The 23,836-nt window shown below is 39.7% G+C and overlaps 1 protein-coding gene across 4 annotated transcripts in view; it reads left to right on the top strand.

Annotated features, from left to right (window-relative positions):
- The window catches only part of syt1a (synaptotagmin Ia), a 153,712-nt gene that overhangs the window by 55,102 nt on the left and 74,774 nt on the right, over window positions 1–23,836 (top strand). Inside the window, exon 3 of one of the 4 annotated variants that reach the window (XM_067490427.1) lies at window positions 19,186–19,277. The exons of the other annotated variants lie outside the window; for them this stretch is intronic. The gene's annotated coding sequence lies outside the window, so the exon portion shown is untranslated. The remainder of the gene's footprint in view (window positions 1–19,185; window positions 19,278–23,836) is intronic. 4 annotated transcript variants of the gene reach the window in all.

Here is a 23,836-nt window from a genome sequence, read left to right as displayed (position 1 = left end):
ATCAAGAAGTCCAGATTTATACATCTAAAGGCTTTCAACTGCCAAAATACTACAACCGTCTGAAATATTAAAACATATTCTACAACTCTGGAGGGTCATAACCGCAGCATATGTATATTAACTTTTGTCAAAATGATGGAGAATGATATGTAGACATACTACATACTAAGTAATCCACAAGGAATTTGCTTTTGCATGTGTTTGACTGGTCAAAGAAGAACGGTGCCTGATGAAGTTGTGCTACAGCAAGAGTGAGTCCTAGTTCCCAGCCCAGCTCATCCTACTTTATAGACATAGTGTTTTTCATGCATGGCTGAAATGGATCTGAACGTGCCTTTGGTCTTGATAGCCTGCGCGGCTCCTCTTTGTCAGTCCTGAAGACCCACATAATACTGTGCTGTTTCTGCTGTTTTAAACAAAGTTTTCTGGATGTTTGAAAAGTTGTGCACAATTTCTTTTTGTGTCTCTACATCATTTATACATCTGCACCCAGCTGACATATCTGGGGCTTTGCTTTCTGCCTCACTGCTTGTCAGAGAGGAGAAACACTCTTTTGATTGGCACGTTAAACTCTTCAAGGTCAGCTTGCTCTACAGCTCGCCCTCTCAGTGTAGATTACTGTGGTAATATCCTGTTGAGTGTCTCATCCACCATCCACTGCGTTTCTACACTCAGATCTAAAGATTGTGTCTTTGCCTCCTCATCATGTCATTACATAAAGTACCCCACAGATTGTCGAACATGGAGATTGTGCTAAAGGTTAGGTTCTCCATAGCTGGGATGCTGCGAGAGGAATGAACATCATTCCTGGTAGTGTCATCAATGGGTCAGATTGGAGAATGGGATCTAGTTACATGATTGCAACCTAGGAAACTGACCGGTACTTGGTTGGGATTCGTATTCCTTCCGGGAATTGTCATCATTTGAGTTGATAATGGCAACAAGATTCTGTTGATGTAATGCTTACACTGAATAAATGTTAACAACTAGCTAAATAATGGCAAGGTAAATGTACGAAAAAATGCGTTAGCTTTATGTGTGAATCAATGAACTAAGAGCTGTAGTCTTGTACCTCCAAATGGCGAGAGAGAGAGAGAGAGAGAGAGAGAAAGAAAGTTGTTATTGTATTTTGTGTTTTAAAAAATCTGAGTATTGGAGGGGAAATGTGAAAACACAGCAGGAAATAGGACTAGTATCCCACGAAGCCTCCAAAAAGAATGAGTGCAGATGGCTGCTGAAAGTCACAAAAGCAAATACTCAGTTGCTAGCAACCAAAATCAAGATGACATGCTCATTGTGTTCTGATCATGCCATTTGTTATGCATGCATATTTAGCAGCCCATTTGAAATGATGAATTATCACTGATTTTTGAGCACGATTATAAATGGGTCTTGGTGTCAGAACGGCCTGCACTCTTTGTATGTAATTCATGTGTGAGAACAGCTGGAAAGCATGTTTGGTGGTGGTGGGAGCAGCACTTGAATTACCGAAGTCTATTCAATGTTCCATTAATATATGAACTTATCAGAAGGAATTAAAAAAAAAATGATGTCCATGTAAATAAGCAGAAAATTATTTATAAGATGGATAAATAGAGATTTTAGAAATAAAAAAGAAATGCTGCTCTTTGACAGTTTGTTTTGTTTTATTTAATGGCTGCCTCACTATGTATAGGCAGTAAAACACCACAATAATAATAATAATCATTTCAATATGTTTGGATGTGTCTAGTGCAATGCAAAGTTGGACTTATTTACCTTTTCACTTTCCATCATGACTTTGTATTCTGATAAGGCATGACAGGTGCATTGAAATGTGAATGAATGTGCTGTCTGGCAATACTTTATTTCTACTGCTGCCAAGTAGAAGTAATGGCTTTTAATCTGTGCATCAGTTGGCCGGTAAATACACTTTTCACAGTATGGGAGGAAGAATGAATGTCAGTCTTCAGCATTCGTACCACATTCACACTACTACCGTACACTGTGTTGTTGATAGTCTCATCACCTCCTGTGCTGGTGGAATAATTTGGTGTTTGGGCCTTAGGACATTGTGGAGAGTGTTGTTTGAGTTGTCCATCCAAATTTAGTTTAGAGAAGGATTTGTTCAGAACTGGCTACATGGCCAGTTATACAGTATATTAAAAGCTCTCTCTGTCATTATTATTTTTGCCCTTTATGGCAAATAGTATATGTTACCTTCAGGTGCTTATGTATGGAGCTTGTGCTACTATGGTTTGCCAACAAAATTTTGCACTTTTTTATATTTGAAGCCCTGAGTCTTCGCAAATTTACACTGAAGCTCTCTTGAAAAAAACGTCTGACTAAAGCCTGAAACAAATGACATAAGCACACAGTCAATATGTAGTGCCATTAAAAAAAAAATACTAAACTACTATTTACTAAAGCACTATAATCAGTTAAGCTTACCTTCATCCTAACAGCACATCATCAGTCTTATAAGAGAAGCAGGCCTAGTGAGTGTGGTGGGCATCCAGACCACCCTACATTACCCACCAGGGCTGTTTTGGAAATATTCCCACACCTCCACAGCAGGCATCATCTGTTGGGAGGAGATCCTCAGCTGCTTATGTACTGGTTCTCCAACATTTGGCAGGTTTCCACTGGCCGTCTCCTGAATATGGCCAATTGTCTGTGAAAATAGTCCATTGATAATAGATATCTGCCACCCACCACTGACACGGACTGATTACTGAGCAAGAGAAAAAGACATAGGCCGACTTATCGATGTTTACTTTCTAGATACAGTTGTTTGAGCCCATTGAGCACAATAAATCAAATGCAAAGTGGACATTGTTGTCCTCTTCTTGATACCTGTGGTTTATCCTTTCATACATTTTCCCCCAAAACCCCCAAATTGAATATACAGGACCATCAATGCCTTTTCTTTTGTAAATAAGAGCTTTTGGTCTTTGATTACTAAATAATAAGCAAAAAGTTAAAGACACATGGAAAAAAAATAGCACTTTTATCTGTTTAAAATAACAGTAAACCTCAAATGAGAACCAGTGCAACAGTGTCTAAACAAAACAAAAAAAGTTCTTCAAACAGATTATTATCTGTTCATTTCTTGTCCCGACAAGCCCCTCGAGGGATCTTAAGTGGAGCTAACTGTGCAGACGAGCTCGTGACAGACGTCTCGTTTTTTTATTTATTTGTGCCAACTTGGTCTTTTTATTTTATTTTATTTTATTTTATTTTTTTAACTCAATCACCCATATAGTGGTAAAGCACCCAGTGCCATTAAACATACTGTTTACCATGTTTTGTATGTTTTGTACTTTAATCCTTATACAATTCTAGTCCCCAGGATTATTCCTCATTTTTTTTCTGTCATGTCTTGATGTAACATGCTACAGTAGTTTCCTCATGGATATCACTTAATGTTCATTAAAACTTGTTTTATTGTTGTGTTGCTGCCCTGGAATGGCCGATCTGTTGACTTCAAGAACCGATAAATTTAATAAACCATAAAATGTATTAGCCCCCGTGGAAGATGTTTTCCTTTTTAGCTTAACCATCTTTGCTATAAACAGCTTTATCATGACAGGCATTCCAGTGTCCATGCTTCTATATACAAAGTGATTAAAATGACAGCTCTCTAACATATTTTATCATACATCCTATATATAATATATTCTATGGATTATAGGCATGATGATTTAAGTTGATGCAACATAATCTTTTCCCCATAATTCCCCACAACAGCTTGTCTTGTAAAAGTTTTGTGTGCTTTCTCTGTGTGGACCTACTGAAGCTGCTTAGTTGCATATTTTACTGGTTTAATTAAAAATAATTTGACTGGAACATATCCAACCCAAAGTGTAATGTAAACTCACAAAGAGTCTGACTCTGCGAATATATGAATAGAAATGAGCAATTCTGCTTTGACCCTTAAGGACATTCAGCTGCTTGGAAAGCTAATTTATACTTACAGTATATATCCACTGTTTAGATGCAGTGTGTGGAAAAACAATGATGAAAAATTGATTATGCATAGGCCTAAACCGAATTTCATAATTAATATAAAACAGATTGCCCAGTACATCTACCAAAAATGAAGATAGATCGCGTGTCCTCTGACTTACTGCAGCAGCAGAACTTGTTGTCTCCTACAGTATCAACATGCGTTGGTAATAATATTGAAATGCGTTGAAGTTACTTGTACATTGTGTGGTTGGAACTAATGGTTCTGCTCACCGTGTGTTTTTGGCTAACGCACGTGTAACTGCTTGCACTTGTAGTATTTTGTGAATGATATATTCATTTTTATCCAATTGAATTTGTATAAATCAATTCTAATTTCCCAAATTTGCCTCAGTGGGCTTTACAGTACTGCTTTTAGATTGTTAGGATTACCCCCCCAAAAAATATTCGGCACATCTTTCTGAGGTTATATAGTACAGAAGTATGTTATTTATCAAAAGTGCTTCCTTTTAGTACTTTAGACATACTGCATTATAAGCGATATCCTCTTGCAATGCACTGCTCATTAGGATCCCTGGCAAGAGTCTTCAAAAGCTTCAGCATATGCAAAACAGTGCTGCCAGGATCCTGATGAGAGTGCGTAAACATGAGCATATCACTCCTATCCTTAAGTCCCTTCACTAGAAATCTAATATTGCTTTAATAACACCTTCGTGCATCCATGGCCACGCCCAAAAGTGCATTATAAATTAAATGTATTATTATTATTTTATTATTATATAACACTGATTCAGTCTCATGGAGCAGTAATAATCCAACTTAAGTAAAAACTTCAGGTATCTTTACCTCAAGTATGTTCAATTAAATATATATTTTTACAGCATTTTCCTTTTACCTGCTATATTTAAAGACACATCTGTAATTTCTTTTCCTTACATTTTGAAACCAGACATTACCTTTTTAATGTGTTAGAGGAGCACAGGCAGGTTCATCCCCAAACACTGAATTTTTTGGTTGGATGTAGCAAGCTGAGTGTGGGTTGGTCAGAAGTGCTCCTGTCAGCACTGGAAAGTTCCATCTTGAAATAGGAAATGAAATGCTTCTTCAATCTTGATGTGAATTGGCCCAGGTTATTAACAGCTTATTGGTTTAAATAAAAACTAATACAAACACAATAAATCTAAAATTTTGAAATTTCTTCTGTATAAAGATCGTACTATATTATTCCACACCTTTGACATTTTATTGCTGGTCATCCTGCCCACTGTTGTCATTTCACAACACTGGGGATATCAGTCTGTTAAAAACTGCATGGTGTACACTACTATTGAAGAGGTCTTAGGAGAAAAGCAGGAAGACAAACAAATTATAACCAAATATTTTTGACTTCAGGACTCATATTTTCCAGTCTGGCAAAGTCCTTCACATGTGCTTTGACATATGGGCTTTGATATAGCTAGGTTGTTTCATTTCTATTTTAGTGTAAATTCAAACCACTACAATCATCCCTGCGCTGTCAACCTCCATCCTCTTACTCCAGCTCTCTGTGTTCAAGTCAGTATTCATGCACCTATGCTGGTTCAGGCAGGGTTCAGTGGCTATTTACTGAGGCATTGTGAGTTATTGTGGCCTTGTTAAATCCTATTTTGTTTTGTGAGCATGGAGCTCGGCCTCCTCCAGGCATGTGAAGGTGGAGGACGATGCCAGAATGCTGACTGGAGACCCAAAGAGCAGTCCAATTTGTCATCCTTATTGATCATGACATATCCAAAGTGGCAGAGTGCAGTCCTGAGAGACAGAGAAAGGGAGAGAGTGAAACAAAATGAGAAGCTGGGAGAGGTGTATCTGTACTCCCCCCTTCTTTAGACCTGAGTGGGCCCCCAATTTTCTTTGCTAAAACAATGCAATTCACCAGCATCCATTAAGGTAGACAAGGTTAAACTAAGAGTCCCAGGGTTCCTGTCTCTTTAGAACTTACTTCGCCTTCAGGCTGGGAGTGGAGCTACAGTGTACATGCAGGTTTGAGGGTAATGAACACATTAAGAGTCCATCCTACTGGATGACACTGACTAAATGGAGATCCACCCTTTCACCATAGCTTTCTACAGGCTTGAGTCTCGATTACACTTGGCTTATTTTTCTTGTGAATTCTTATGCTATTCTTAATTTGTTTATCTCTGTCAAACATCTTGCTATCTCGATTCACCACATTGAGGCTGACCTTCCCTCATTTCCCCTTGTTTTTCCTGCTCTCCTTTCATACTATTTTAGGGTTTCTGCCCCAAAAGTTGCATCAGTATCTCAGTCATCTGGGTTTGGTAATCTGGAGGTTGAGTCACGTCAAGTCGACTTCAGACAGACTGAAGAAGCTCTTGGATGAGTAGCAAAATGTTTCCAACCAAGAAGTGACATGACTCAACCTTTAGATGTCCCCATGTTCTATTTCTAGTGCCAGTAACACCACATGCACAGCTGAATTATTTATTTATTTTTTAATTAATGTGTACTTGTTTATCTTAAATGGCAGTTTTTGCAAGAGTTCATCAAGTCAACTGAGTGAAACTAAATATCTGTTGGTCTGTTGCTTCACCATTTAGAATTGGCTTATATTCATTTATTTCATTACCTACTTAATGATCATTCTAACTATTTATAGGACTAGCATATTTGTTTATATTGGTTTAGGTGCAACAGGTTGTGATCTGACCTTCCCAGAGGTGGAGGGCAGTGGAACATTAACATTTAGTATAAAACAGTTCCAGTGTCTTCCAGGAACTTTACAATGAGCCAGTTCAGTTAATATCAGTGAGATTTTACCTGGCTGACATTGTGTGAAACAAGTTGGAAAGCCACTGCATCAATAACTGCAACGAGTGCCTACAGGCAAGAGGCTGCACAGTTGGTGTCACAGTGTGGAGAGAACGACCTGAAGCTGAACACACAGAAAACTGTGGAGGTGATCATTGACTTCAGCAAAAAAAACAAAACAACAACCCCTCCCTTCCCCCTCAACTGCTTTTTCAGGAAATGACAGTCAGCAGAACTGAGTTCCACCACCACCCAGCAGGACCTGAATTGGGATAAGAATATAACCTCCATCAACAAGAAGGCTTAGCAGCAATTGAACTATCTCAGCACCTGAAAAAGTACTGTGTGTGTGTGTGTGTGTGTGTGTGTGTCACAAAGACTGCTGGTTTGCTGGTTCAGCTCTGCATCATCACACTCCAGCACCGACTGCAGCATGTAGTTTTGTGTACAGAATGAATCATCGTTCTCTCACTCCCCCCTTTTAGACATCTACATGACCAGGCATTAAAAAAGAGTTGGAAAAATCATGTCTGACCCCTCTCAACCCTGTCGACCCCTCTTCCAAAAACTCCCTTCACAAAAAAAAGTTAGACTGAGAGCCCCCAGCACCAAGACCACCTACCACCTACCACCTACAGTACCTCCACAGTTTCATTGCCAAGCTCATAGCCATCATCAGCAAAGTCCTCTGCACAGCTTCTATTTATTTTTGTATGGTTTATGTCCATACAGACCAGTAGTTATCTACATGCTGCTTCTTGCACACTTACATTTTCATAGTCTCAACATTGTCACCGGCCACCCCCCACTACACTGGATTAATTTGATATATATCGTTTACTGCAATTTTTTACTGTCTGTTACTGTATATTGTTGGTGTTCATGTTGTTCTTTAAGTTAAGACTAGATCACACTGAATAAAAAACTGCTAGTACAGCCGTCCTCTTTGTAAAACTAAAAGGAAGTGGTAGAGTACTAACCCAGTATTTTGAAAAGTGGTGGGTCAACCCCCCCCCCCCTTGTAAATCAATAAAATAAATCAACCTTAAATAAACCCTATAAAAATAAATCAACCCTTGATTTATTGTAGATGTTGTGTATCTAGACACACTGCATGTAATTTATTCTGGGTCCAGCAATATTTTTAATACATATGAATCTGTTGTCTGTACAGCATGTGTTTTAGTTTGTAAGATAATTACAGCGCACATTTGGCCAATTGTTTTTTGATAAACAATAATTTGTTATTATTATACACTCAATTTGTGTTATCCCATAAAGAAAAGAAAACATGTGATTTGATTCACTAAATAGTGTATCTTTTTGAAAATGCCCTCGTCTGATCCTCAATCAAATCAACAAGATTGAGATCTGTTGTCACATGCAAGCGTTGTGGTGATGAAGGGCCGTGAAGGGCACTGTCAAGGTGACTTCTGGGGGTTGGGATCATCGGTGTGGGAACTGTGACATCAGAAGGCCTACGTGAATAGGAAATGTTCATAAGAGAAATTATACCTAAACCGGTATTCTTTCACTTCCCGTGGTTGAGATTACAATCTCTTATTACTGTAAAATTATTGCTCTGTGAGGCAGCCTAATTCCGCCAAGTCGATAGCATCACACCCGTTAGGTGCAATAGAGGGTTTCTGGCACCAGCTGCTCATGTCCTCTACATGTTCCATTGAGCTGCAGTGGAAAGTAATGGCACTGTTATGTGATACTTGTCTGTTGATCGACTGGCTCCTGGAGAGTTGCCAGTTCCCCCCACTTCCCTTTGCTTCCCACCAGTAACCACAGGAAATAAACTAGAAAAAGTGGAGATAATAAAAAGAAAGTCTTGTCTCGGGGATCTCAAAAGCCTGATGTGCATTATAGGCATCAATCATCCTTTGCAATCCTACGAAACACCTTTTCCTTGAACACAGTGATTTAAAAGACAAAACCAGTTGTGCCAAACGAGCATTCGTGGCCTGTGTACAACAACAGATAGTACAGTTATTTTAGTACCAGCTGTCTGTACAACACACAATGTAAGGTCACGATACTGAACTTCCAATGACACAAATACAAAAAATGTATCCAATTATTGTATTCAAAAAGTACTTTACTTAAACAACTTTGGTCTTACCTACAACCTGAAGTTCGCTAGTAAATGTATCGCTAAAACAATTAATTGATCGATTGTATTTTAAGTGGCACTGTTCTATAAAAAACAAAAGCCGAAATGGAGAAAAGTTCATTCTTTCCGCTTTGCAGCTTTTCCTTATAAGGATAATTCATTTAATGTTTTGATCTTAAAAAAGACTATTAAGAATACAACACTTTGGCTCTTGGAATATTTCTTCATTATTTTCTGACTTATTATAGGCCTAAAGCATAAATTGATTAATCTACCATATTAATCATAACACTTAATTATGGTTTGCAGTAATGTGTATGTGTATATCACATTTTAAATCTAAAATGTTTTTTGCCACATGTGTATTAAATGGAGCGGCACTTTTTGAATGACATATTATTCATTTGTATTTGCATTAATAGCCTTGTTCAGTGTGTTAAATTCTGTTTGGAATCAATAACAGGACAGTTCTAACAGGGAGAACTGGCAAACCAAATAGCTGGAGGCTAAACTTACAATTTTTGGATGAATTGTTGTTAACAATATTTTATTTTGTTTACTTAATTATTAGGTGTAGACACAAGAACAAAAAAATACCTGTTATAAAGACCCCATCACTGATTAACACTTTAGAAAAAACCCACTCAAACCTGCCAACACTACACACAGCTGAAATGCATTTTATAGAGGACCTAGTAGAAGCTTTTGCCTCAGTAACTAAATGACTTTAACCTCTGCGCGCTATTGCCTTCACTTGACAGTGGAGTAGGATAATTCTTGATTATTTAGTTTGTTAGAACGCTTGCAAATATAACTGTGGATGTTTAAATGATGCGAGGGAACCTACTATAGTATCCTTAAGTAGAATTCAAAGTGAGCCACATCATTTCATTGTATTGGAACAGGAGGCAATTAATTATGTGGTGTTGCATTTCAGTTGTTCTTAGTGAAGAATGTAGGTCTGTGGCGGTTGTTTAAATGCATGTGTGTTATGTGCTGCAGGTCAGTTTTGGATATTATCATGCAGCTGCAGCTGGATCTATAGGAGGACATAAAACAGCAGCTTAATTCTGGGAGACACGTGGGGGGAGAGGGCTGATAGTTTACTGAATGTTAAATGAGAAACTCTAAGCCTCAGTGCAACTTTGAGTAGATAATGTGTATTTATGCTACAGTCCTAATTCTTTATGCTAGAGTCAGGAACCCTTGAGTGTATATGTGCAGTGAAAGTGGGCTTGCATTTCTGCATGGGGGTTGTTGTTGGCATGTTTATCTGCCAGTTTGAAGAGAAGAGCGAGTGCTGTTCAGTGGTGGATCGTGACTTTCCTGCCTGTGTGGGAGCTGCTGCTACTCCCACGCACATCTCTTTCTCTGTCTCTCTTTTCTCTCTGTCCAAATCCTCTGGTCTTTAACCTCCATTCATTTCTCACTTAACCGCCAATCTTCTCCATGTCACCATAACCACCCATGAAAGACATTCACTGAAAGTAAATTGATAGATAATTCATCCCTGATGAAAGCACCATGTACTTTTGCGTCAAAGAAGCACATTTCCACTGTACATTTATTCTTGCAGTATATCACAGTCATTTAAATTGCCAAGGTTAACTAGCAGCAACATTCATGAACACCATGTATTTCTTCTCTCAAACATGCAAAAAACATGCAAAAATCTCCACCATAGAATCACACAATACAACCATCCATGTTTATGATGATGCTGTGACCTATTTAGAGATATTTAGACTGCATATAATGACATGCTAATGTTTTGTGCATAAAATACAATTTCACATTTTCAGTGTTTTTGAAAAAGTGTCTTAGTAATGTGGCCTACTCATCATTAAGACCTAAAACATTGTTTGTTTGTATTGACAGTGCAAAACAAATTTTGCAAATTGTAAAATTTCACCCTCACTGACCTTGCAGAGTCTGTGTGGCTGGGCAGTAACGGGGTTGCTAAGGTAATTTAATTACCAGACCCTCCATGGGCAAGGGTAATTACTGCTCTCTAAATCTCCACTAATCCTCCTTCTGAGTCCCCTACACAGACCTGGCCCAGGGCGCTGTAACAGCCAGTTCTGTCTCCTCAATCCCGTCCCAGACTGGGGCCCTCCCCAAAAACCAGATTGTTTCTGTCTGCACAAAGATGCTCCTTAGTAGCTTGATTTATGTAAGATGTGTACCCTCCATACTGTGTTCAATGTGCAGTTGTGCCTGTCTGCCCTCATGTGTCTTTCAGTCCAAAGGGCTCCAGTGATCAGTCCCAGTGAATTCCTATCACGTTGTTCTCCCCTCCTTGTGTGTGTGAGTCAGGGGGACTCTCGGGTCAAATGGGCTACTCATCTCTCCGTAAGACTGTCGTAATTATCATAGCTGGGATGAATAGGATGTGACCTCAGTGAGCATCGAGTTAGAAGAGAAGAAGAGATAAAAGCTACTGAGCACACTAATAGGACTTAGGAACATCTCTTCTCCTGGGTTTATGTTAAATAAAAGTAATTAGCAGATAAATAAGCTCATCATGTAGCAATGTGTCACTCGAGAGTAGCTTTTCAGACCACATGTAAACTGTTCAGCCACAACATTGCGACCACTGACAGGTGAACCGAATATCATTGATTTTCTCATTACAGTGGCACCTGGACGTTGGTGGAATACATATTAGGCAACAAGACAGTATTTTGTCACTGAAGTCAATGTTTTGGAAGCAGAAAACATGAGCAAGTGTAAGGATTTGAGCGACTTTGACAATGGCTCTGTTGTAATTGCTAAATGACCCAATCAGAGCAGTCTGCAGTGGTCAAGATCTTCCAAAAGTGGCCCAAGAAAGGAAAACCGGTGAATTGGTTACAGGGTCATGGATGGTTATAGGCTCATTGATGCACATGGCAGGTGGCCAATGTAGTCCAGTGTAGTAGAAGAGCTGCTGTAGTTCAAAATCCTGAAAAAGTTCATGCGTGTTCCAAAAAAATAAGCTTTCAAAACACACAGTGTATTGCACTTTGTTGTGTATGGGTCTACGTAGCTGCAGACCAGTCAGGCTGCCAATGCACCTTGCATGACAGCGGCTGTCGTGTGTGTGTGTGTGTGCGTGTGAGAGAGAGAGAGAGAAAGGTAATGGCTGAATGAATGTATGCAATTTATAGCTGAATGGCTCAAACGTATTCACAGAGATTTAAGTATCTAAAACTCACAGGAGTTGTTGGCAGTTAAAAATGAAACATTTGGGGAAAACTCCTCAGTCTTCCTGTTCTCGTGTAAACTCAAATACTGGCCAAACATCTGTGACATTGGTACCATTGGCAAGTGTTATTGACCCTAGCATGTGTTCTGTGTGCACCTCTGTGTACTGTGTGTGTGTGTGTAGGAGTTTATGTACAGTACTTTCAGCGTGCATGTGAGTGAGAGAAACCGGGTGGTGGGGATGGTGAAAGGAGCACCTGTGTGTATTGAAAAGAGTTCTCTGAATAGCTCCATATTTGAACAGCCACTTACCCACACATGAAGTGGTAAGTGATTCGTGGCAGCTTCCTGCCTGCATTTGGGGAAGAACTAGATCAGGGGATGAGAGTAAGATTATCTGAATGTCAGAGATATATTAGAGAGAGCATCAACTGTAATTATGTCTACTTTTCTTCGTACAGAAGTGCATGTCTCTGTCTCAGAGAGGGAATTATCACTGGATTCTCTGGCTGGGTCAAAGTATTGGATTAAAAGGATAAAAAGTAAGGCTGAACCACTGCCTCAGATTTAGCCTATTATACTTTGTACAAAGATCAATATTGTTGATCATTCCTGCTAATTTTGTGAATAAAGCTGTACGATGATAAGTGCTATATACATGTGTGGATGAGGAGTGGGTAGTAGTTTGGACTTGTGGTGCACAACACACTAGGGCTACACATGAGACGAAGATTGATTTCGAGGCATTTTTTTGTTAATAGCTGAAAACTCGTCCTTTTGACGACACTTGGAACCTGTGCTATCACTCGTTATCTCACACTGCTTAAAGGATTATTAGAGGATTTTCCAAGCTGGTCTTAATAGAAACTTGAGTGCTATTTATACAATTGACTGAGACTCTACATCCAGCTACACTGTAAAATATGAGGGGCACACTGTACAGCCCAGGATGCATAGAAAAAATTAGCATAAAGCTCACCTGAGGTTCATACCAAACCAGCGGTTGCACTGGTTAATTGCATCTTTCAAAGTTAGTCTTTAAGATAAATTTCACTCTTGAAAGTGTTCCACAGATTCCCCCCCCGACAGATCTTGATAGCTAATAGCAATCAAAGGGACATAATTACATTATTTGGAGATTTTTACATACACAGTTCAGAAGGCTGTAACATCAAGTAACAGCAGCTGATGAGAAATATGTGATCTCTGTTGTTTTTCTCTCAGCTTTGTTGAAATAAATGCTGGTGTATGTCAGCTGGAGGCAAAATATTGTAACCAAGACAAACTGGGTTATTGGTTATGCATTTCAACTGGATAGTCTGGTTCGTGCTTGTGTGATTCATAGTACTAAAATTCAAAGTCCAACACAACTGTTGGCTTGTACTTCATTTCTAATTTACTCTGCAACCATCGATGAAAACTGGCTAGAAAACATCACTCAGTTGAGGAATCGAGAACAAAAAAGGTGAACTTTTGTCGAAAATAACTCTGGAATTTAGATAAATTCAGAATTGATTGTAGCCCAGTGTCACAGCTGAAATTTCATCAGTTTCAGGTGAAGTTTGAGACAGTATGCATGTTTTCCTTTGAAAGAACAAGAGCTGTAAATGCATGACCCCCATTTTTTACAGTGAAAACATGCAGGAACAGATTTACTGACCAAGAGGCACTGTCAGGCATATTACTGAAGTTTCTGTTAGAAACAGATTTAAAAATCACAAACTGTTGCTTTAAACTGTCAAGACTAAGCTGGTTAAGTTCTTACTTTTTCTCGCAAAAATAATTTGTAGACACCAGGCATTGTAGCTAACAGACTAAATGTGTGTGCATAAAAGACCCTTAAAGTACCCTTATTCAGCACAAAGCCTTTTTAGTATTGGGTTCAGTGCCATAACTGTAGTAAGTGTGGAAGGTAGTGAGTAGTGAACGAGACACATCTGACTTTCATCCCCGATGCCACAGTGTGTGTGAATGATAAAAAAGCCATTCAATTCAAAAGCTTTTTTGAACTGAAACTTTGATAAATAATCCCTACTGGTAAAATTCTTCACAGGTACGGGTGTAAGATTTAGTGGCATCTAGCTGTGAGGTAGTAGATTGCAAACCCCCCCCCCCCCCCCCCCCCCAGACACACACACACAATTACATAAACTAATTACAAGAGCTCATATTGATCAATTAGCTACTGCGTAATGCTATATTTCTGCCATTTACCTTGTTACCTTAGTGTTTTCATGACTGTTCATTAAACAGACTCCTATTACTTCATCAGCCTCGGTGTACATTTTATTTGATTTGTTTTAACCATAACATGTTACTGAACCATGTCTTGTATGTTTCAAATGTTTCTGCAAATGTGCACAGCGTCACATAATTTAAAACAATGCTTTAGTTTGTAGAATGGTAACAAATCCGTTTTACCTATTTAGTGTGCTCACACAAAAAAACATACCCATGACTTACTTACAATAGCAACATGAGAAAAGATACATAATTTAGACTGCATATTGTCGTCCAAATGTAAAATAATTTGAGCGCAGTACAAGGAGTCAAGAACAACTTAGTCATTAAAGGTTTGTATGGGTGAGTTTGAAAAGCTACTTCCCATTCTCAAGATTCACTTCCTTTCTCATAGTGGTTGAATAAGACCAGTGATTTGCAGAGTCCAAAGGTGACCATTCAAATGCTCCTGACATTTGGGAAATTGTCCTCTTTGTTCACCCATCTCCTTTTATTTCACCGTCTTTTTCTTCTAAATGCCATTTCGCCCCTTTGTTCCTCTTTCACGGTGTTGATCTCTCTTCCTCGTTTTTTTCTTTTGTCCTGTGCCAAGTAGGTAGACCACTGACAGGCTCCAGGTTTGAAAGATATTCTTCTCAGGCATTTCTGTTCAAATCTCTTGTTCAATCTTTTTGAAATGTTGAAATGGGCCACTCTTCTCCCCCCCCGTTGAAAAACTGAGGTGATGAAAGTTGCTGCTGCAGCCAAAAGACACGATGTGTGTTTGTTTTTTTTAACGTGGGTTGATTTTTGTTAGACATCATAGGGTTTTGATGTTTCACATGCATAGCCATTGTGCTATGTCTCGTCACTTTTTTAATCAGTGTTTGACATGATTCCTCATGTTAAATTACAGACAGCTGCCTGCAAGTTACAGGCTTGTCAAGCCAACACGTGTGAAAAGGAGATAATTTCACACAGTTAAGGCTTTAAATTGCAGCTCTCTCCAGTGCTGGGAGCCACTAATTTTCAGACAGTTTGCTATTTACTGGTCACATGTTGATGTGTACTAGTCATAGTTTTGGCTGTTTGTATGTCTTTTCCAGCATGTAGCCATCTTGGTTTCTTCTGAAATCTTTTTGTTTAGATTATTTAAGTGTGTAAGATTTTTAGAATTGGCAGTCCAGGCTTTTCAGGCACTACTTCTATTAATGTTGAAAGTTATTTCAAAGTACTGCCGACACCAGAACCTAAGATAAATTCCAGAAAGGCCAAATACAGCGAGAAACTAATGGATGCATAATGCAAGTCTAACCAAAACACTCAAGCTTTCCATTTCCTAGAGGAAATATTAATTTTCACCATTGGAAAACCTTGTTTCATCTGTCTTGTTATTGTCAGTCTGATAGTTGTTTTAACATGCACAGATAAGTGCTGCTGCGCCTTTAGAGCTCACACAATGGTAGTCTGCTCCCAGAGACCCAGTTCAGCCATTTAAGATTTCACAGCTGCCTATATTTCCCATTTTGGAGCTCCATTAATCTCAAAACAGCTCATATGATATATAGACTTTCCAGAGTGTTTACTCTCTTTCTCAGAGAAATCATTTGGCCAGAACCATTATCTTCTACCCAGTTTACGTTTGCAAGGGAGATAAGCTTAGAGGTGTGCAATTTCCAGTCCCTAGCTGTGATAGTAAATGGCCAATGCAGTGCTGGGATGTGTGTTTAACTGACTTTGTTGGAGCAGACACCAGATATTCTCTATAGAGAATGGCCTGCACTGCTCACTACATATATATATACTTCTTCTGCTCATTAGGGTCGAACCATAAGATTGCTGGGCCATAAGTCTGCTCCGGCCACAACACCTTACCCAGTAATCGATCCCCTACAGGCACACAAGAAGAAACACACACATTACACGCACAGAGCCTATGAACCACAGCTTATGTACAGAGAGGCAAGCTGTGCAGTGTCCAGGCAGGGTGTTGGTTGGTAATCATTAACACGGACTCCCTGTTTGCTTTGCTTCAGTCCTGCTTTATATGTCTGTTAGCTTTTATATGTGTGTTTTGTCAGTGGTGCTGTGTGTCTAATGGGCTTTATTGATCGGTGCACTTTATTTACACGCAGTGTAGCTCCATATATATTCGAAATGTATACGCACAGATTTTACATCTGTTCATGTCAGTGGTTGCATATCTCAGAGTTAGTTTGCTGCAGACTTCCTTTCCTCTAGCAGCTTACAAGTGAGTGTAGAAGACAGGTGTACTGTAGAGTAGAAAATGAAAGGCCTCATACCTCATAATTAATCCATAGACACGTTAAGCAAACACTTTGAGGATAAATTCAAGGATTTCCTGGGGATGAGGTTGATTGTATGTGAGATAACCCATCAAGGAAAAGAGCTTGTGGCTGGTTGTTGCTGGGACGGCAGACAGGAAGCACAGAGGACAAACATGCCAGCAGGGTGCTGTTGAACTTTTTCTTTTAAACTTTTTTTTATTGGGCATTTCTGCCTTTATTATTTATTAGCAGTAGAGAGTATACAGAAAACATAGGGGGGATAAAGAGGGATAGCATGCAGCAGGTGAACCATATTCAAACCCGGGATGTTGAGGTTACTTGGGGCATGAAGATTTAAAAAAGCCATAAAAAAAGCTAGTGATGAGTGTATAGTAATTGTAGCTGTAATTGTGGTAATCAGACAGTTGAATACCAGAACTTCGAGTGGCATCACATTGTTTATTTTGTTTGACATTTGTTAACTTGGCTAACTAAGTTAGCACAGCAGCCTAATGTGTCCAGCTTTGCTGGAGTCACCAGAAGTCAACTTGATAGCTTAGCTAGCAGGCTGCAAATAGTTAACTCCCACAATACTTTCTCTGTAGTAAACTGATAAAAGCTGTGTCCGACTAAGAGTCAAGCTAACTGTCAAGCTATGAATGCTAAGTTATGAAATTTAGATGAAGTCTACTTACACTATGGTGTATTACTGTTGTCTTTGTGCAGTTTGGTTTGTATTTTATTGTATTTTCCATACCCTAAGCATAGCGGTTTTTTGTTGGATACATTTTTGCTGAGGGCCCCAACAGACTCTAGGATCAACACTGACAATGCGTGTTGTGTTTGCAGTAGTACGTTTTTCATTGTGGATTCTGATAATAATACTGACACTGTCTTGCAAAGAACTAATTATTTTATTGGCAATGAAGTGACTTTTTCTGGGCAGCATCAGCACTACCATGGCAGGGAAAGTTGCAGAAAGTTTCACTAAATGACTTAAAAACTGTTGGAGTAAAATGAAGCAACTTAAAAATGTTATTTTAAGTGGTTCTCTTGTTAATGGTTTAGTTTGAGATGGTTTTAAATTTTCAGCCATCTTGCACAGTTTAGCATGTTTGTCCTTAAAGGGCTACTTCACCAATAGTCAGCTTGCTTTCTATGGCTTTAGTTTAGCGTGTAAATGTTGATCATAATCATTTCTTCCCTGTATTAGAATATTTCTCTGCTTCTAGCTGAAAAACTCCTCCGGAGGACTTTTTCATTATTAGGAGGTCAGATGATGTCACCTGGGGGAGCTCTGGGAAAGCAGGTCGACCATGATTACAAACTCCATAGTATGAGCAACAAGATGACATAATCTGAACTGAAGGTCCCTTCAAGTGTTATCATCTGTGGTATCATAATTATAACTTACTTTTTTTTTTTTTTCTTTTTTTCAGCTATACAACTTTACACACATCTTAGCTCTTCTACTATCTGGATGTACAATATGCTTCACTTATTGTATGAAGCACCAGGGCAGTGAATGTAACGTGTAGGTCATACAGAGCTATGAGGCAGGAACAATTAAACAATTGTCACTTATTTTATGTAATACACTTCGTGTCTGTTCGCTTTCAACAATACCGTCTCACGGCTGAAAACTAAAGCCTACACACTCCTGCATTCCATGCCATTAAAGCATAATTAATCATCCACACCTCCACCAGGCCAGGTTGTTGGCCTCATTGTGCACGTGAATGGTAAAATGATATTTAACTGCTTGGCAGACTTTTGCTACTGGTACTCCTTTGCCTTTGCATCTGCTGCCCCCTCCCTGGGAGAGCAGAGTGCCACATCTGGCTGAGCGGAGAGTCGTGGGGACACCAGGCAGCTCCTCGAGGCAGAGAATTAGCATACACTAACTCTGGGAATGCCCTTGACTGGCTGTCTTGAGAATGGGTCGTGCGCAACATCAAAAATGCCAGTGGGAGCTGGGGAGAGAAAGATGGGGTGTGAGGATGCAGAGCAGAGAATTAAGAAGAATAAGTGGTTATTATGGTGTTAATGCAAGACTCTGAACTGTAATCATACACAATATGAATGCCTCATTACCATTATTCATTAATTTCAACATATGAAGTCATTAGGCTTTCACAAGGCAATTTGTCTTATTTCAAGGGGAAAATATTGCCTGAAATGTTACAAAAGTTTGTTGATGGTTTAGGGAAACCACATCTAATGGTACCTCTGATTTCTCTTTGTTTTGATACAGCAGAAGGTGTGAGTGGGTGGGGAAAATGTTCCAAAAACAGTGAGCTGAGACATAGAGGGTCTGTGTTCATTTTGTCTGACAGAAGAAGAGAGAGCAAGGGAGAGAGCGAGAGAAGGGAGAAGTTGGGGGAGGGGGCTAGAGTAGGTGGGCGGGAAGAGAGGAAAGCGAGTGTCTAGGACACAGAGAGAGAGAGGGAGAGACGAAGGGATAGTGAGCTGCTCGCTTGCCGGAGCTGTTGACTGGGTGTTTGAGTGTGTGATTGCTTCGTGGACGGTCGTGTTGGGGGGAAAAAAAAAACAAAAAAAACAGGGACATTGTTTTTTGAGCCTTTGATTTTTCATTTTTTTCCATTTTTCTTAAAGTGCCAAACCAAGCTCCCTCAGCAAAAGCAGAACTTGTCTCAACACCTTCCTGGGATTGTGAAAAGGACCCAGGCAAGAGAGTGTGCTGCCAGGTAAGAGAATTGCCACGCGAGAGATGGTGGTCCCATGGTTATTCAGTCAAAAGGCACGAGAGCTCTCATGCTCTTTGTGCCTCTGCTTTGAAATTGCACGGTTGAAATGCAGACAACACGTTGTTTTTGATGTGTGTGAGTGTGTGTGTTTGAGGGTGTCTGCAGACATGGCTCACAGGACACTGTACTGTATGTGTAATTAGACGAGTCACGTTGTATAGAGGCAGAGGAGGAGGTGTAGTAGTATCTTTTTGACATCAGCCAGTGCAGGATGAAAGATGTCAGATACACAGTGATGGGAAGGGATGACACAAATGTCCAAGGTTGAATAAATGTAGAGAAACTAAAGCATTAAGGACTAAGTTGGCTTGTTTTACAGCTGTTGCTTTGCGATTCAGTAGTGTGGTTTTTAACACTCTGTTCATCATTTAAAAGTATCTATGAGACTCGTGTTTGACTTCCTTGAAAACTAATCAAAATATTAGCGTCGGTAATCCTGCCTACGTTTCCCAGTGGGATCTAGCCTGCTGTGGCTCTACAGAGGGTCTGTGGAATTGGTGACAGGCAGGGATAAACATACTCGAGCTTTAGATCAGCAGTTGCTCCTCAGGCTTAATGTGGCAGCAGGGAAGTCAGGAGAGCCAGACCCAGTTATTCCACAACAGAAAAGAGGGAGATAGTGTATTTAGCAGCTGTATCTATACTTTAATGCTGAGCTTTGCAAACCTATGCACTACTTGCTTTCTGTGTCATTTTATGAGAAATTGTGCTGTAATTGAATCACTGCACTGCCCTCCCTGCTGTCATTTCCCCTTTGTCATCCCTTATCTCTTTCTCTGTCCCTCTCTGTCCTCATGATCCCAGATTCAACTGAAATGAACTGCTCTATTGCTCTTCCTTCCCATCCCTCCCTCCATACAAGGACGCATGCTGACGTACAGTAGACTATTAAACAAAGACAGACTAGAGTGCCAGAGGCTCAACAAAGCGTCCCTGTTCCTAATAACATTAGCACTTCTTTTTCCTTCTCTGATTTAGAAACATGAAAGAGGTGAGGTTGGTGGACTGTAGCGCTTCAAATAGCTCCTGTCTATTTGATTCTATTGTCTTGTGCAGAACCAGGCCATGGAAGCTATCTCACATTCTTTAGTGATGCAAAACCCAGTTCACTTGGATTTTAGTTTCTATTTTGACTGGATTTTTCCGCCACCTTCCAAATCCTTTTTTCTCCTTGAAGGTCCAATAACGTGCTATTCCCATTCACAGTGCTTTTGTGGCTCAGTGAAAAATGGATTTGTATGACCAATAGTGGACTTGAACAGTTGCTTCTCATTTTCGTGCTATTGTTGTTATTAGATTTATTTGTGAAAGCTGGCGGGATTTATGGCAGCCACGATTTATTCATTTTTAGAACGATCTATTCCTTTTCTTGGAAAACACTGCACACACTGACATTGTTACGTCATTGAGGAAGCTTGATTTGTGTGATGTGTATCCTACTGTAAGATTTCCCATTGCATAAATAGTTAATGAATGTCTGTGACTCTCTTTCACACAGTGTTGATGTTTAATAGTGGCTCAGCCTTGAGTTTCACATAATGTACTATACCGTTTATCAGGCTTAAAAATAGCTCAATAATAGTTGAGTGTTATATACTAACCTTCAAGTAACCTTGTACTGTTTAGGTGGACAACTTATCTGTTATCAGGGGTGGCAGCATTTGAGAGATCATACTGCCTGACTTTAATCTCAGATTCAATTTTGGAGTGAATAAAGGATAGATGTGTAAATGTACATGCTCTTTCTGTGTGGGTGTTGGTGTGTGCAGTTCTGACCTCATCACTCCACCCATGGACGTTCCAGCTTTCCTGCCCTGAGCCGCTGGCATCTCCTTTCGGTCCACTGGATGCAGTGCGCTCTCTCCGTGACTCATTGCCTCATCTACTCTTATGATTGGATGGCTTTTCCACTCTGGGGAAAGACGGCACAGATAGGGGTTTGTGTCTCGTGAGCAGGGATCAGCCGTTAGTTTCACACATCACCCCAACGGATGCACATTCGCTGGGTTTTTGTCTGAATGTTGTATTGAGGCTTTTCGCTCACACATCCCTCTTAGATGACGCTGTCACATGTGACAGCTCTGAAGCAAACAGGGCGTGGAGCTCCCTGCCTGCTGAGACTTGGACTTGTTTGCCTCTTACAGACAGACCCAGCTGACACAAGGTCCAAGCTGCTCCAATCAGTCAGCCATTTTCCCCCCCTCTCTGTTGGAAGAGCCTTGTGCACAGGCCATGCAGCGCTGATTCAGAACCGTGGACAGCTCTGCTGTAAAGTGGGGGAGAAGTAGTGAGAAGCAGAGGGTGAAATTACAGCACCACCTCTTGTGGACAGCACCAGTAATCCATATAGTGGAGGATCAGACAGAAATAGAGACTTTATGATTGATGGCAGATGATGAGGCTGCAAGCTCATGCTGTTAAAGCAGGAAAATGGCAGATCATATTACCTTGTTTGTAAAGATTATTCATATTGTGATTAGATAATACACTTGGAGGAATGACAGATTTTAACACTTTGGTTGCAGAAGGCACAGGCACAGGCACAGCAGTGTTTGAATATTTACCAGCCTAAATCTGCTTGTGTTTACAAGCCAACGCTAACTGTCAGTTGAATCCACAGGCAATAGAGCTTAGTACTTGACCAGATAGCCTGGCTAAATAATTGCAACAGTTGCCAAATTGGCAAAGTTTACCAGCAGGATATGTACCTTTTACCAAAGTACATATAAACCACTGGAGCATAAAATATTTACTGGCTTGCAGTCAGGGACCCTTGTTTCCGGATAGCTCTGTAGCTTTGTGTCCTTTTAATGCACTGTATTTTAAAATATAAAAAAAATACATTATCAACAGCTTAAGTCCAAACCTAAAAAGAAAATGATAATATTTCAGATTGAAATTGAAGCAACAAATACTGCATTGTTACACTGGCTACTAATGGATGGTTGACATAGCTTTTTGTGCATCGGTGCCGGCAACAGCCTTGGACACAACTTGGCACAAGGGTCCACTTGGACTCGGGGATGAACTGATTCAATTTTTGTGGACAAAGGTCAAAGTCATTGCAACATTACCTATGCACTATCTGAAACACCTAAAGGAAGACATCTGCCACAGATGTCCACTTGAATTCACGTATGAACTGATTAGTATTTGAGCATGTAAAGGGGGTCTTGGATGTTTGGCAGAGACATACTACATCCTCTACATGGTATTTATAGTTTTTTGTTTAGTTTACTGATGGTATTCTCGAATATTAAAAAAAATACAAGAACTTATTTGCATTTTTCTTCCCAGTGTTCAAGGTGGGTGACACTGTGTCTATTTACATTAACAAAGAAGCATATAACTAGATAATAAAATAAAAACACACAATCAAACATTTTGATAAAAAGCAGGAAAAATGGAAGACACTTGTAGGGATATCAGAAAATGCCCAGCCCCAGTTAGAGGAATGTATTTAGAAAAATCTGCTTATTGCAAAGTGTTGATTCAGCAGATGTTCTTTGCTGACATGGAAGCTTGGTGTATTGGTTCTCAAAGTTCATGACCATAGATCTTGATTCTAAGCTTTTTCTCTTCACCTCAGCTTTGCCCCATTCAGCATTAGTGTGTCATGCTGATGAATACCATGCAGCAACATGCTTAATGTCTTCATTTTTTCCAGTGTCTGGTTTTACTGTGTTAACTCGCAAAGCATTGTAAATCACAGGTCTATGAATTGATTACATAAGCTGACGTTTTGCACAGTCACGCATGCAAGAAAATATATAAGACTTTAAATAACTAGAGTGGTGTTTTCTGTAGCTTGTTCCACATCACCTGGTTTCATGAATTAATTAAATCAAATTTACATATTGGTGTTACAGTCGAGAGTAAGAGGGCGTGAAATTAAACATCAAAATGGGGTATTTCTCTATTTCTGTTTGCTGTAGTCTGCTTTAAGATCTTTGATCCTAACAGTTCACAGAGTTCACAGTAAAACGTAAGTCAGAGTTGTGTCACAGCACTGAGAGAAGCTGGAAATATAAGAGTAATTTGTGTTCATGTGTTTATTCTCTCAAATTCACACGCATGCAGACAAATATGCATAGATACCTTCAAGCTGACACTGACATTGTGTTTAGCTTCTTGTTTTCCAAGTTATACTCAACCCAACAAAAAAAGCTTGATCCTATGGACAGCAAACCACTTCTCTCTTCTGTCTCTCTGTCTCTTCCTCTCTCTTTATCTTCCACTTCTGGACCTCGATACACATTTCCCCTAATTGAGACAGCTAATAACTAACCCGGGTCATTTGTATATGTATGCATTAGCATAATTGAATAGGCATGAGTTAAGTGGTTTCCACTGGTGTGTTAATAACATGTTCCGGAAAAGAGGCGAACACGTGTGATTGTTCAGCTCAGCGTTATCAACCTGGAGGTATCCATGCGTTCAGTTTGCTCCCCATTGCGCTTCCTCACCTTTCCTTTTTACCAACTGTCATTTCCATGAAA

The sequence above is a fragment of the Channa argus genome, chromosome 21 (assembly GCF_033026475.1).
Source record: "Channa argus isolate prfri chromosome 21, Channa argus male v1.0, whole genome shotgun sequence".
In the NCBI taxonomy this organism is placed as follows: domain Eukaryota; kingdom Metazoa; phylum Chordata; class Actinopteri; order Anabantiformes; family Channidae; genus Channa; species Channa argus.
The sequence above is the reverse complement of the archived record's forward strand: the minus strand, read 5'-3'. Positions and strand labels throughout refer to the sequence as shown.